This window comes from Marmota flaviventris, chromosome 15 (assembly GCF_047511675.1).
Source record: "Marmota flaviventris isolate mMarFla1 chromosome 15, mMarFla1.hap1, whole genome shotgun sequence".
NCBI lineage: Eukaryota > Metazoa > Chordata > Mammalia > Rodentia > Sciuridae > Marmota > Marmota flaviventris.
The window spans coordinates 60,169,514-60,186,123 of NC_092512.1; the positions used below are offsets into that span (position 1 = coordinate 60,169,514).

Below are 16,610 nucleotides of genomic sequence, written 5' to 3' on the forward strand. Positions count from 1 at the left end.
GCCTCCCGCTCAGCCTCCCGCTCCGCCTCCCGCGCTCCGCGCACCCGCGGGCTGGAGCGGCCGTCGCTTCCACCTCCGCTTTCTCTGCCACCCCCTCCTCCTCCTCCTCGGCGTTCGCGGCTCTCAAGGTGGGCAGCGGGGCAGGGTGGCTAGGCTGTGCTGTCCGCTGGGCACCTTTGGAGACGCCGGGTTCGCTCGGCCTCGCGGCGTTGGAGCTGTGCGCTCAGCCAGGGACAGCGCCCCCATGCCCAGGGCGCGGCCGGGGCGCGGGAGAGTGGGCGCCGCCCACACCTCGGCGGGCAACTCCCTTTGCTCCCGCTCGCCCTCCGCGCTCTCCGACCCCGGGCCAGTCTTTACGCCCACCTGCTTCGCTCTGCGGCTTTCAACCGGCCGCTCCTGGAGAGACGGTCCGCAGCCCCGAGGCTGCCCGAAAGCTCGGCGGCCGGGAAAGCCCTGGGATGCCCCGCCGAGACGCGCTCCGGCAGCTTCGCGGGATTCCCTCGGCCCTTCTGCTTCCAACTACGGAGCTCTCCCGCCGCCCGACCCCTAAACGGCCATGACCCTGGGCATACTGCTCGACCCCGATCCCGGGGAACTGGGGCCAGGACACATGACTCCTGAATGATGGGACCAGGAGTATTTTCCCGGAAAAGGAGCTGCGGGAATAATGAGGAGTGCAGATAAGATCTGACTTTCCTCCGGGCACATCCAGCTCCACTTGGGGGCCATCACTAGCCCCGGGTAACCCCGCTTTTCTGGGTTTGAGGGTAAAGCCGGGTCGGTGGCAGCCTTAACTCTTGCTTCCCACGGGGGCGCTGTTCATACCTTGCTTGCTTTCTTTAGCCATCTACTTACCAGCTGGAAAACTATGCCAAGTTCCTCCTAGTGAAGCTGCATGGTGAACACACAGACCCTTCCCCACCTTCAGGACGCAGGAAAGACAATGAACCTGAACAATAATGACGGGGCCAAACAGGTTCCTAACCAAGGTTCCTGACAGGTGGAAATAAAGACAGCCTGTATAGTTGCAGGGCTTTCAGGAAAACAAAGTAGCTTAAAACACCCTTTCAAAAAGAATGCTGGCCATGATAATATATTTCAATCTGATACTTAAGAATTTCTGTAAATCAAGAAAGATGGCAGTTGAAGAAGTTTCAAACACATTTAGTTTTAAATATATCCCATTTAATCTTTGCTTTTGCTCTAGTTGTCATCTGTACTGGGATGTACTGTCCTCTTGGATTTCCTACAAAAAGTGGACTTCCTGCCTCCCCATGAACCTACCTTGTGTTCAGTGATCTTTTTGAAGTGTCAGATGTTGGGTTGTAGTATGGAAATTGACCTTTCTGATACTGTCACACTTCAACAAGAACCTGCCTTGCCCTCTGCACTTCTCTGGGCGTGTGGAGAAGGAACACTGGGATGAGATCACCCAGATTTCCACACCTTAATACAGTCCTAGCCAGTTTCCAAGCTTCAGCTCTGCACTTCCAGGGAATTGCAGAAAGCCCATTCCTTCACCTCCAGTCTTTCCATCCTCCCATACAGTTTCCATCCTCTCCTGCAGATGACCGCCCCAAATACAACCCTTAAGATAATCATTTCCCTATTCACCAATGTTCCCAGCTTTTCCATTCCCTACTGGCCTACTTCTATGCCATTGCATGCAAGTATTTTTCTCTTTCTGGAATGTTTCTTTCCAGGTCCCAGGTCCAAATCATTGCAGCCCTTCCAAGGCCCACTTCACATTTTGCCTATTTTGTGACCATTCCCCTTTGATATCTCCAGCACATTGTCTCAGCTCTCTTAAAAGGTATGGGTCACCTTCTGCTTCTTATAGCATACATGTACTTCCCATGTATATATCTTACCATTTTAAAATGTAAATTCCTTCAGGGCCAACTCAACACCTTTTGTTGTTTGCTTTCCTTACATCTTACCCAAGGCCACACATGTGGATTCAGAGATAACCTATTCATCCACTAAACATTTATTTTGCAGTTTTTGTCAAGCACTCAATATTTGTTAATGAACAGAATTTATAAAATAGTTTAAGACTAGAAAGATCTCTTAGGACTTATTTTTACTATGCCTAAATATAAATGGCATGATACCTTTCCTAAGTTTAGGCATGGTGAAAATCCCCTTACTTTATTAGCCCTACATCAATAGTACTGATCACCTTGGTAGTAATTGAAATATTTGACAAGTATTGTCTAAAATTTTCTATCTTAAGTTTCCATTAGATTTGAGAAAACTGAATCTGTGCCTACTATATGAGTGGTCATTAGTTAAAAGAGTAAATTATCTGTCAGGTAAAATAAAATGCTGCTGTCTCCATTTCTGGAAGGCAAGGAGCTAGGAGTAAGTCATCCATCAATCCTGAGTCATGTCTGTGAGCATGCAATGGTAAGAAAAAAAATCTCTGGGGGAAAAGTTTAATTTTGCTTACTAAGTTACTCATGGCCCAAATGAGTTCTAGAGAACAACCCATTGTACACAGATTGTTTGAAATAGCAGGTTTCTCCATCTGCACAGCTTGAATTCCACGTGGTAGTAGAGACTTGTGTTCATTATCATCATGCAGCTCCATCCATAGCCTTAGTATATATAATTTGGATTTTCTTCATTTATTCTCCAAAGGAAAATTTAAATGATGTAGCTGAAAGTGTGATATGTTTTCACATTGCTTCTTAACTCATCTTTTTTTAACCTTTATTGAGATTTATAGAAATGTTCCCTGTGCTTGTATTTCAATTTCCCAGATTTATTTTACGATATGATGAAATCATATTAAAGGGGAGAAATGTCTGTTTAGTATGTCAAAATGTTTCCCTTATAAAACTTCGTAAGATAAATAACTGTAATACAAGTTTAACCTGAAATACCCTTAGGCATTTAAGTAGATAAATTTAAGCAAAATGTTTTCTCTCGTATGTCAATATAGGGGTATGTACGAATACACACACACACACACACACACACACACATAGATACACACAAAATATAAAGTATAAATAATAGGTTCTTGGGGTTTTTTGTTGTTAAATGTAATATTTGAAAAAACATTAAGTATAATCTAGTTATACTGGCTGCACTTTATCAAGTTTGAGTTTGCATGAGCAAGTTGATTTACAGAGAAAGTCAGTATAGATTGGAAAAAAATGGTAAAGGCAGAGGACAAACGTTTTTAAAATGTTAAAAGCATAAAGATAATAATTTGCAAGTTTTGCAAAAGAGAATTTGATGTGATTTTTTTAAAAGTCAAATGGAAGGAAGCTTATAATATATTGAGGAAAATCAAACAAAAACAAAAGTGAATTCAAAAGGAAGAGTAGTTAAAAATGATGTGAACCCCATTAAAGGGAAAATATACAAACATATATGTAAATATGTGTGAGGGTGTGTACGTGTACATTATGAAAGGATCTGTATTAACTAGCTAGAGTTAACTCTGAGTTGGGAAGTAGCTTTTGTTTTATTTGGTATAACCTGTTTATATCAAAAGATGGGTGAATATTAACCTTTCTCAAATATCAGCACAAGAGGATACACTTTGCATTCCTAATTATAAACCAATTTGTAAATAGATTGTGACTGTCTTCCCCCAACCCCAAATAAGGGCAGATACCACTCTGTTTTTTTTATTGTGATGTAAGAAAGCAACCACTGAAGGATAACTAGAATTTGCCATATTCTTATACTTAATATGCCCTCTTTTTTCTCTTCTAAATAAAAATGTAGGAAAGCCTGGGCATTCTCAGCAATTCACAGAATCTTAGCAGCCACTGAAATCCTACACTCACACATTGCAGAGAAGGCTTGAAAAATAAATGAACCGTCTGTGTGTTCTTCATTGAAGAGATAAGTACTATCTCATTGATTCTTTTGGATTTAGTTGAGACAGATTTGGCTGTCCTTTGAAGATTTAAAGCTAGAGATAAGCTCCAGACTGACTGTATTTGTATTTTTTAAAATAGTTCTTGTTCTGAGTATGAACTTTTTGAAAAATGCCAGATGCTTGAACAAAGCATTTTTTTTCTGCCATGTAATAGTGTGAATATAAGTACTGTGTTTGAATTTACCCCTAGACATACTTCCAGATGTCATTATTGTCTAAGCAGGCTGACTTGGTCTTAGAAATTGGGAAGTTTAGGGTGAGGAGTTTCTGGGGCTAGGGAAGCAGAAATTTTAAAAATATACTCCTTAGATTCTGAAATTTTTAATATGCTATTCTAGGGCATGGTGGAGCAAGGATTGGATTCCTGATCAAAACTGAGTTTTATCTCTCTTTTGCATTTGTGCTGTGTAGTATCAAGTAAGTTTTACCAAATCCTTAAGACATGTCGGACATTAGAGTAAATTTGTTATAAGTATTGGCTACCAATATCATAATTTAATCCTAATGATAGCGCTTTAAGTTAAACACTATTATTATTATTATTTAGTTAAAAATGGAGGTAACCAAACTCAAGAGAATTTAAATTACTAGTCCCAGATCATATGTTAAATGAAAGAATTAGAATTTCACCTAAAGCAGTATGTCCCTGAACTTTTAAACTATCTTCTGCCTACTTCACCCTACACTGGTAAAATCTTTCTGTCTGTTTCACCAGATTGTCTCAAGTTCATGTGAAAATTTTGTATAAAATATTATTTTTCATTTTTAAAAATGAAATACAGTTATGATAATGTGGTAGTTGCCAAATACAGCCTACCTCAGGAAAATAGGTAATCCTAAAATGGTACTAAAGGGGATGGAGATAGGAAATGTGCCTTTTGTATTCTAATAGATAGGTTGATAGTGATCTGATGGCTCACCAGTCATCTGCATGTCTGTCCTCTGCAAATTTGATCCTGCCAGCTGAGCACCTTGGGGATGAGACACATTGTCAGGGACTAAAATGAAGTCTTTCAGGCTTACAAAGGGAAGGTACCTGTGTGGACCATGGGCTACCCAGAAGTTCTAAACAGCTCCAGATCACAAACATACCATCAGCACAATAGCTCAGGTGCTCTTAGGAACAGAGTTCATTTAAAGCACTGTCTGTGCTTAAAAGAAAAAAAGGGACTGGAATAATCCCCCACAGTAGACGTTGTGCAACTGGTCACAAATGAAGGAGCTGCATAGCAAATCCAAGGGCATTTTTCTCAGCCCCAGATTTCACATCATTATCAACAAAAAGTGGATTTAATAATATAATATGTCTCTGGCCATGCAAGGACCTTGTCTGTGAAAAGCCAAGATTAAAGCCATGACAAGCAAGATTAAATTAGTTGCCCAGTCTTTTGTGGGAAATTTCCATGTGGACATAGGACTCAACAAAGCAATTGGGTTTAAATTGTGTCAGATACTCTTAACAGTGCCTTTGTTCCTTTCTGATGATGAAGCCTGAGCTGACAGTATGTTCAACAGAAACCTACTTCCAAATGGGATATGAATTCTAAGTGATGAAAAAGTAATTCTGCCATATTTCTCTGTCCTCCTTGTAGTCAGCACTCAGACTTTCAGAATCTACTCTGCAGTATCAAGTAGAAATATTGATAATTTCCAGGATCTCTAGTCTGAAAACTACCATTTCCCACCACTTAACATAGGTTTAGTGTTTTATCTAAATAAAACACATTATTGTGATAAATAAAAAATAGTTTTTCTAGCATGGTATACTTACTAAAATTATATCAATAACTTAATAGAGTAGTTTTGGGAAAGCATTTAACATTAACAATGAATAGATCTGAATAACAAGTAAAGATTGATAATCATGTATATAACGCTTACAAACTCAAATATAAGCACATATTACCTAAAATGTACTATTGAGATGAAAGAATGATTTTTTTCAATAATTTTTTAAAATTTTTGTTCTAGATAGTTATACATGACAGTAGAAGGCATTTTGACACATTATACATGAATGGACTATAAGTTCTCATTCTTCTGATTGTACATGATGTAGAGTTAAACCAGTCATGTAATCATATATGCAAGTGGGATCATGATGCCCGATTCATTCTACTTATCCTATCCCCTCCCTTCACTGCCCTCTGTCTAACCCAAAGTACCTCTCTTCTTCCCTAGCCCACCCCCTTATTGTGAATTAACATCCGCATCTCAGAGAAAACATTTGAATAGTGCCACTCTTTAGGTTGCTTAGTTACGACTAACATTGTTGGGTTATGGAATTTAATATCTATGATCATTATGGCACTCATTCAATATTTTATTTCATATAATATATATTATTGTCACATTTTATATAGTACTTGAAGTAAAATATTGTCAATGTACATTTTTTTTTGTATTTGGTTCTGTTTAATAATCTAGTTCTTTTCAATAAAAAATGAAGACTTATTTCAACAAATACTGGTATGTATTTTAGAATACAAGAACCAGTGATTTTGATTACAATTTAAAATACAGAAATTTTTAAAAAAATTTTAATAAGACCTGTAAATGACTATTTCTTACCTGCCTTGCCACATCTACTCTATGCATAACTAAATAAGACTAGCCAGATTTTAGCATTTGTCAAATTTCATTTTAGCTAATCATATTGCTTATAATCAGATATGGGAGAGGAGAATCAAACATGGAAAGTTAGCCTGTTAAACAAGTCTAATTAGCATGAAGGCAGTTTAATTTGACTTTACACTCCTGCAATTCAAGAAGTCCCCAAACTGCCCCAGATATCAATCATTTCCCATAGTACTGTGTTGATGGAGACATTTGTTTCACTAAAGAAACAGATCTTCATGAGCTCTCATCAGCCAAGGCTCATCCTATCATATTCTTTTCCATCACATGGGAAAGTGTGAGTACAATGGAAAATTAAACTCTCCAGGTTAAAAATCAAAAAAATACATCCCTGCTGTGGTTAATGCTCATTGGAGTAGAGGGATGAAAGCTTACTTGAATCAGAAGATTTCTCCTATTTTCTCTTTCACTATACATTTTTACCTCCAAAGCTAGACCTTGATATGGTAACTGGAGATGTACATCATTGGTGTAGGTGGGTTCAGCTACCTGTGATACCTCTGGTACACACAGAGCAGAGTGTCATTCTCTTATATTTTAAAATTAGTGAATGCAGTAGTCATAAATAACAGTTGACACAAAATAAGTCTAGTGTAATCCCATAATCTTTTTTATTATAAGTTGCATTAATTTGAAATATTTCTAACACTTGTATCCCTATGATGTATCTTTAAAGTTTGGTATTTTGCCCATGCCCAAAATTTATTTAAAAATTCAAAGAGTACCATAGAGGATATTGTGAAATTATGTTTGGAGAAGAATATATTTAGATATAATATACAAAATGAAATTCACCTATTAAGAACTACAAACTTGAGAGTTTCCAGGCACAAGACTTTTAATACACTGCCAGATTATTGGCTTATGTAATTTTGCTATATTGCCTTTGGCAATTATCAATAGCTATAGAACAGGAAAACTAATGCAGAAGAAATTAACAAAAAAAATCAAAACTAATGCAGAAGAAATTAACAAAAAAAAATCAGAGTAGATAAATTGAATTAGTTAAATAGCTAATGCTGAGGAAGGAAGAAACACTTTTCTATCTCTTTACAAACTCTCCAGTTTACTCCCTGAAGCATGAGATTTGAGTGCCCATAGATAATATTATTGTTTGGCTTGCAGAGCTATAAAGTACTCCTGGCATCCCCATTTGAAAAATGTGGCTGTTGACATTTAAATGACTCTGTTTAGATCTGACCTGGAAAATTACAGTCGACTCTGTGCACTTCATTACCAGAAGAATGTGGCCAGATGAAAAGGAATTGGAAAAGAGTAACACAAACAATTAAACAGGAGAATGGGAATTGTTCTACTAGAATAAATGAAGAAGAAAAGGAAAATACAGAAATACAGTGTCCATTGAGTGATGATGGATGTATGGATGTAACATTAAGATTATATTCAGCATATTAAGTGTGATAAAACAGAAAGATCAAAGATAACTAACAGGGGTGAGTATGCGATTCTGGAGATTAAACCTAGGGCCTTGTGCATGCTAAGCATACAGTCCAATCACTGAGCAGCACCTTAACCTCCAAAACCTTCTAATTTTAAACTATCTACCTTCATGAAATAAAAAATTATCATAAACTATTGTTCTTCTCTAGTCATCAAATATTGTAAGCCCCTTTTGCAAAGAAAATAAAGCAAAATGAAACAAATACTTAAAGAAGTAATAGTAAAGAATTATATTATTCATACTCTCAAGAAAAAAATTAAATATTTTTCCTGATAATATTTTCCAATGTAAGGAGAAGCAAAGAAATATGATACCTTCTTTGATCCCTTAAATAATAAGCTTCATTACATGATATATTTCGGGGCCTCATGTTCAAAATATACAGTTATGTCAGGTAATAAACATTAACATTATTAAAAAACCAGGGTACTTATTGCTTTATCTTGGAACTATTTGTGATGTAAAGAATCAAAATTCTAATAATTCTTATGTCTAAGTGAAAATTTATTGGACTACTTCAGAGCATACAATTTCTATATAAAGTACTGCATTTTTATCTAAGAAATTTGTAGACTTAGCCATTTTCACTTTTCCTATTTGACATTCCTTCCCTGTTTCCTTCACACAATCACATTTTATGAGCAAGTTTATATCTGTCACAGCTAAAGTTGCAGTTTTAGTAGCTAAAAACATGTAATCAATTTCTATCTCAAGTTGGGTTATTCCTTGGAAAGTTGTATGTCAGTGATAAAATTAGGAAAGCAGAGCAGTGCTGACCACACCCTCTGCTCTCATGCCTCTCCCCCTTTTCTCCCTTGGTGACCACCATCGCCTGCCTCTAAGAACCTTCATCTATATGCAAATGACTTCCAAAGCTGTATTTTCTTCATAATTTCAATTACTGTTGCATTTCCAACTGTATATTGGGTCTTTCCACTATCACTTCAACTTAATTCTTCCAAAAGAATTCCTCTTTTTTTTAAAATTGTAGTTGGACACAATACCTTTATTTTATTTATTTTTATGTGATGCTGAGGATCGAACACCAATGCCTTGCACGTGCTAGGTGAGTGCTTTACTGCTGAGCCACAACCCCAGCCCCAGAATCATTCTTCTTAATCACCTTCTTTTCACTGCTCAGTGTCAGAGCTTTGGCAGCCATTTTAACTTACCACTTGCTTCTTCTACAAAGGTTTCTCCAAAAGCCTTCACTTTTCTTTCATAATGTCTCAAACCTCTACTTATGTGTGTGTGTACACACACACACACACACACACACACACACAGTTTCATACTTTAACTTCTATTCACAGTTCCCTCTAATAGGCACTCTCTCCCCGTATCACCTTCCCAAAACAGCCCTGGGTGATTAAAAAACATAACAGCTGGGTTTAAGGATGATTCCCTGTTACCTGTTGAATAAATCCCCAACCTATTAGCCCAAGGTTATAATGTTTCCATGATTTATCTATACCTATGTTTTCACCCTCATTCCTCACACATGTTCCTGTAGTCCACGTCCCACAAAGAGACCTGTGCTTTGTCAGTTTTTCACTTTCAATAGCACAATATGCTTATCTGGAGATACCCTTTCTTCCCTTCTCCATCAGTCAGAACTTTGAGAAAGTCCAACTTAAATTCCACCTATTCCCTGAAGCCTTTCTTGACTACTATAGGCAGAAGAGCTGTTGTTGCCTCCTAAGCGATAACACATTATCTGCTACTCATTTATTTTAGAAATCGGCAACATTTGGAATAGACAGTCTCTCTGAACATCTATTAGATTCATAACATATACACTAAATACTATCTCATAATTACTTTCCATGGAAAGTTTCAAAGGTCCTCTGTTTCCTCTGTGTGATTGACATCCTGAAAGAACTTTGGTAGAGAAAACATTTAAAACCACTCAGTTTGCAATCACACCATCTACAGAGCTCAGCATATGATTAAAACATTGCTGTGAGAATGGGCAATTTCACAGGCTCCTCTTTTGTAAAAAGAAGGATAAACCCATTTTGAAAGATTATTTTAAAGGTTAATTAAAATAGCATATGCAAAGATATCAATCACAGAGGCAATCAATAAATGTGAGTTATTTCCCTCTGTGTCCTCCAAGTAGCTCACTCACAGTGGGAATTTGGTGAAAATCAGAATGATAACACGCTCTGTTCCAACAATTTAAACTTTTAACACTTCTTAGAAAAGAAGTTGCTGAGTCTCATCACAGTGAAAACACACATAAGTTATCATGTAGGAGCTAGGTGTGGAGGCATGCCTGTAATCCTAGAGACTCAGGAGGCCGAGGCCAGAGGATCACAAGTTCAAGGCCAGCTTGGGCAATTTATTGAAACTCTGTCTTCAGAAAATACAAAGGACTAGGAATGCAATTCGGTGGTAATGGGCCATGGGGTTCACTCTCCAGTACAGTAAAAGAGAAACAGAGAGTAAAGGGATTAACAATGTGAATTAGTGCCTGTCTGTGTATAACCTCGATTGTCAAGCTATAGACTGTTTTTCTCAGTCTGCAATAAGACAGGCTGAAACACTTGAACAAAGAGTTGTGTGAACCATTGCTCTGTTTTTCATTTGCTCCCATTGTACCATGATGGAAACAACCAGAGTGGTTACTAGGTATTTACAAAGGAACTGACTTGGTTTCAGAAGTCTGCCCTAATGTCCTGGCCTTGACAGTGAACAGCTATATAATCACAGGCAAATCCCTTTGCCTTCCTGAATTCTGTCTTTTGTTGTTGTTTTTTTAAATCTATAAAAGAGAACTAATAATTCCCTGCTCATAGAATTTCTTTCAGTATTAAGTGAGATGAAATATGTAAAATATAATTAATGAGACATGAAGTATCACATCAATGTAAAACATAACAAGTCTTCTTCATAAATTATAGTTTACTAAAGTTAGATTTGATGAGATATACCATATGGTTTGTAACTCATCAGTGGCTGTAGTGCATGCTTGTAGACCCAGTGGCTCAGGAGGCTGAAGCAGAAGGATTGCAAGTTCAAAGCCAGTCTTAGCAACTTAGTGAGGCCCTATGGCAACTCAGTAAGACATTGTCTCTAAATAAAAAACAAAAAAGGGATGGATATGTGGCTCAGTGGTTAAGTGCCCCTGGGTTCAATCCCCAGTATCAAAAAAAAAAAAAAAAAAGGAAGCTACAGGTCTTTGTTTATGGTGGAATGGGAGTTTAATTAATTATAATAATGGAATTGAATCACATTTCACAGAGAGCTGCAGCTACAAAGAAAATAACAGTACCAAAGGCAGTGGTCCCTGTAAGATGGGCTTGTTTAGCTGCTGTTTGTCCTTTTCTCCCTTTTCTGGTCTCGGTGCTGCCAGATTTCAAAAGCAGGCTGAAATTCCATAAAGCAAAAATAATGTGATTTAACTGTTTACTAAATGCATAATACAACATCGAATACTGGAAAAAAGTAATAACATTACATCAAGTTAAACTAAATCCAGTAGGCAGAAAATTCAATAGAATGTTGCAAAACAAAAGCACACATTTTGCTCTGAGCCCTAAAGACCAACAAGGGAATGGCAATGACGGAAACCTCCATGTGGAAAGTTGGGTTTCTGTGTTCAGGTATGAGAACAGATGAGAGTAGTACCCGAGTTGTCTGGGCTGCTGTGATGTTGGATATGGAGGTAATTAGGCCCCAGATCTTGCCTGGTTTTAAGGAGCAAAGATAATTCAATACAAATTCAGAAATCAGCCCACAAATTGCAAACTGAATTAAGAAACAAGTAATGATCATTAATATTGTTCATATTTCTTGATATCATTTGAGGAGTATTCATCACTGATTTTCTAGTGGCAGGGAAGATTATATTTCTCTGGAAATAATACAGAAGCAGTGTTGTATACAGAAGTAAGCTATGGATACCTGGGTTGTAATGTTCTACTATTACTAGTTACTGAAAATGAACTTAGCATAAGGCTGTACACGCAAAAAAAGTTTGGTCCAAATTCTAGCCCTTGTTATATATTTTAATTATTTCTGGTTTGTGTTTGAGCCTTCAGGCTTGGTAGTCTTCTCATTTAAGTGAAGGAAATGAAAAATCGAAACACATATCACTTTTAATTAAAATTCTAATATCAAAAGATATTGAGCAGTCTCCCCTGATAAAATCGGTCCCAACAGTGCTTTTGTCTTTACAGTTAATGATTAATTTAATGATTTTCCATGCTATTTTTTATACTCGGATCTATAGTGCTTGATGAGGAGGTAGGACTTTACTATTTCTAAGTTATAACATGGCATAAAAAGAACTGCCTGCAGAAGAATTAGACTCCTTATTGGAATAGGTATGGAAGATCCTGGCTTAATGCAATATGCAAGGCCAATTAGTTGCAGAGATCTGAAGGTTATGGGAATGAACTATTTTTAAATACTGGAACCAATCTTTAGATTTCTTAATAGATCAAAAATATCTGTAAGTTAAGTTTTAAGCTTTATGTTTTATTGAAAAAAAATAAAAGGCCATCTTTAATTTTTCAGGTCTTCAGGAATGCCTCCTTACCAGCCTTACTTTAAGGAAACATGTCCAACTCTTGGGAACTTTCCAGAGAAATGAAAAGAGAATCAGGCTATCATCAAATTTCTCAAGAAAAACCTTCAGATTTCTAAGTAAAAACTACTTTCAATCTAGAATTCTATACTTGGCTAAACTATCAGTTACCATCCAGTTAGTCCATTCAAACATAGATGGGCTGATTGCATTACAGTTCTAACATTTCACCTATCACTCCTGCATTCACACTGGAGTTTTCTTGAGGATACCTCATACTCAAACAATTACAGAGAATTTTGATAAATCTGAAAATATGGTAAAGATATATGGTGGAACAATTCCTGATTGGAGGGACAATTCGTTTGAGTAGCATCACAACAGTGACATCGGATCTGCAGGAAACAAAATTTACATACTTCTAATATTATACACTTTGAATTGTTCATTAAATTGTCAATTTAAAAATCAATTCACAGACAATTATGAATACTGTCTAAAAATGTTGTAAAACAGCAAACAACAATAAGTAATGAACATTGATGAAGAAGTCAAGAGATTGTTAAAGTACTGGGAAGGAATTAGAAGCAGTCATTTTTAAAGGGTTGCCCCTGAAGAGCAAACCAGTGGATGGGAAAGCTGGAGAAGCAGACTCTCTTCATTACATGCACTTCTGTTTGATTTTTCAAACACATGCATGTCTTGTTTGGATAGTGTAAAATAAAATGCAAGTTGCAATGCCAAATAAAAACTACAAGATCATATTAGAATTCATAAACCAGAACAATTTGGAATAATGAGATTACAAAACATTTTTCAGTTGACTAAGAAGTCAGTGGTGGGTTTTCTTGAGTAGTTGGGACACCATCTGCATTCCATTGAAATAGAACTACTATAGAGTCATCTTAGAGCATCTCTAAAATCAAAATGTAAATCATTGGATTAAAAGCTTTTCTTTAAAACTTAAATTCATGAATTGCTTATTTGTAAAATGAAGATAACTAAAAACCCTGAAGTTATATCTGAATCTATAAGCAGTAAAGTTTTATTGATCTAGAATCCATGTATTTGAGTTCTATCCTGGAAAACATACCAAAAACACAATATAAACCACTAATTTCTAATATATATATATATATATATATATATATATATATATATATATATATATATATAAATATATAAATATAAAGGTTGATAGCATCAAGAAGTGACTACTAAAAATAAGGAAAGGGACCCTGAAAAACAACTAAGATATAAGAACTTGAAAAAAAAAATAGCAGCTAGAGGCCAGTCATTTTGCTGACAGATCTTCGGTGCAGTTCAACATGGCTGTAATTAGTAGGACAAATAACTTCTCTATGTTGACGATTCTCAATTCTAGATTTCTAACTGGAGACCATTCTTCAGCACACCAGATAAATTTCTGGAACTGCAGAGGGAATGTCACCAGTTGGATATTCCACAGACTCTTCAAATTCCTCATTCTTATTCTCCTTCTGTATTGGCAACCTTTTCTGGATCTCCTACGCCCCTGCACATCAATTCCTGAGTACTAATCTACCCTTTACACATCTGCAAGCCTTTATACACATTCCTTCCTCTACTTGCTTTGCCTTGTTTTCTGACATGGATCCCTGGAGCAAAATATACCTGTCAAATGTCTACTTGTTTGTCAGATGCAAGAGTGGGAGCATGTGAGGCTGCATTACAATTCCCTAGACCTTCCTGGGTCTCCAAAAGCATCTCACTGAGCTCTGTTTAAACAGACGACTCTTGCAGTGCCTAAAATGTCACTCGCACTTGAATGTATCCCTCTACAGGACTGCTGGCTTCTCCAAGTGGCCATCTGAATCTTGATTGCCATTGTCCATTCAATATCTTAGTCCCAGGCACCTGGTAGCTGCCTCATAAATGTTCATGAATCAATGATTGAGCGATGTAGCTGATATCTAAGTATTTTTAACAAGTACAAAAATACCAACAAGCAATACTTTCCCAGTAAACACAGAAAGATGCTCAACATTACAAGTGCGGGGGGTAGCAATGATTTAGAATGTTAAAGATGAAGAAGATTGACAACTTCTAGTGTTAGTTCAGATATATGAAATTGACATTTTCATGCACATTTGGTGAGACTATAAGATATTGCAACTATTACTGCAACCAGCTTGGCAATCATTATTAGATAGTTGGCTCATAAATCTCACTTCTAGAATTTTATCTGACAGGGAAAAAAGTACAGTAAAGAGATGAATATGTAGGTTTATTGTAGAATTGATTTAGTAGCACTTTTCCCCTGAACACACAAAGCAACAGACAACAAATAAAAACAAAAGCAAAGCAACAGCAATCCCCCCCACCCTCCCAAAACCACTGTGTCTAGGATATAGCTCAGTGATAGAGCCCTTGACTAACATGGGTGAAGCCCTGGATTCAGTCAACCAGCACTGGAAAAACAAAGCAAGCAAGCAAACAAACAAACAAACAAAAATACTCCTAGAAACTTAAATGCTTAACAGTAGAGGAATCAGTATATAAAATCATGACACATCCATACTGTGGAAAAATACAAAGAGTGAAGTAGATCTATGTATATTGACTTGGAAGAAATTGTCTAAAATACAATGACTCAAAAAAGCAAGTTGCATAATAATATGTATCACATGATACAATTTTATAATACTCTTGTACAAGCAAAAGAAATACAGAAAGATAAAATTGTCAGAGGAATGTGAAAGAAGACTGATTTTGCTTTATATAGTTATAAATCATATGAATTTAAAAGTATTTTCAAATAAATAACTACTTGATATGTGGAAAAATAAAGGAAATTTAACAGACACCCGTCTACCAATTACTTAGGTACATTAAATATCAATATTGTGACATATTTTATTCAACTCTTTTTTAAAAGGAAAAAAGTGTCACAGAGAGAGCTAAAGTCATTTCGCCCACATCCCTGTTCCCACTCTTCCTCCCACTCTCCCCAGAGGTAACCGTTACTTTGATGTTAGGATGAATCCTTCCTGCACATGATTCTATAATATATCGTCTATGCATTTGTACACCCACACACATTCAATAACAACAGAGATCTCTTTCTTTACATTTATATAACTGGTAGCATTTTTATTGGTTCTTTTTTAGTTACACATGACAATAGAATTTATTTTGACATAATTATAGAAGCATAGAATAGAACTTGTTGTAATTCAGTCCCCATACTTATTTTTTTTGTATTCAACATTTCTTTCTAGAATTGTCCACATTTGTGTAGTTAATTCATTTTAATTACCTATAGTGTTCTGTTGTATAACCTCACCACAGTTTATTTATTCTGCTGTTGATGGAGATGAGTGATGCAGTGAATATGGTATGCATCTTATTGAGTGCATGTGCAGGAATTTCTCCAGGTTATGGAGCTAAAAGTGGAGTTGTGGATCACAGGACAATCTATTTATTTATTTATCATTTTATTTATTTATTTATTTGGACTGGGGGATGAAACCAGGGGCGCTTAACTACTGAGCCACATCCTCCGTCTCTGTCTCTCTCTGTCTCTCTCTCTCTCGCTTTTAATTTACTTAAAGACAGGGTCTCACTGAGTTGTTTAGGGCCTCACTAAATTTATGAGGCTGCTCTTGAGTTCTCAATCCTCCTGCCTCGACCTCCCAAGTCTCTGGATTATAGGTGTGCCCATTGGATCCGGCAGAACATTGTTTTCAGACTGATCAATTTTTATTTCTTTCTCCTTTAACCCTTGATTGGTTTTGTGTTATGGTTCTTTTCTTATTTGTTTAGTAATTTTTGTTACATTTTAACATACTTGTTTAACTCTAAAGAACTAATTGATTTACTCCAAAGAACCTTGATTACTATCAATGAGTCTGACTTCATCTTGAATAACAGGAGCAACTTAGAACACTTGAAAATTACTGCTCTTCCTATCTCCATCTTCTGTGCCATTGCTGTGAACTATTTTAGTTTTACTTTCTTTTTAAATCTTCTCACCCCAAATTAATCTTTGCTCTTGTTTTCACAGTCAATGTTTGTTTAGATGTATGCATGTGCTT

The 16,610-nt window shown here is 36.6% G+C and overlaps 1 protein-coding gene and 1 long non-coding RNA gene across 4 annotated transcripts in view; one reads left to right on the forward strand and one right to left on the reverse strand.

Annotated features, from left to right (window-relative positions):
• Kcnb2 (potassium voltage-gated channel subfamily B member 2) overlaps positions 1 to 919 on the reverse strand; it is a 393,959-nt gene extending 393,040 nt beyond the window's left edge. Inside the window, exon 1 of one of the 3 annotated variants that reach the window (XM_071602296.1) lies at positions 856 to 919. The gene's annotated coding sequence lies outside the window, so the exon portion shown is untranslated. Of the gene's footprint in view, positions 1 to 44; positions 184 to 363; positions 440 to 855 lie in introns of those variants that run through there. The other 2 variants (XM_071602297.1, XM_071602295.1) reach the window with 2 other exon arrangements.
• On the forward strand, positions 85 to 13,439 carry LOC139702091 (uncharacterized). The gene is made up of 5 exons (XR_011704687.1): positions 85 to 128; positions 1,704 to 1,813; positions 3,745 to 4,318; positions 7,733 to 7,992; positions 12,525 to 13,439. It is a non-coding gene; the product is annotated as an uncharacterized lncRNA (long non-coding RNA).
• The last annotated feature ends 3,171 nt before the right edge of the window (positions 13,440 to 16,610 follow it).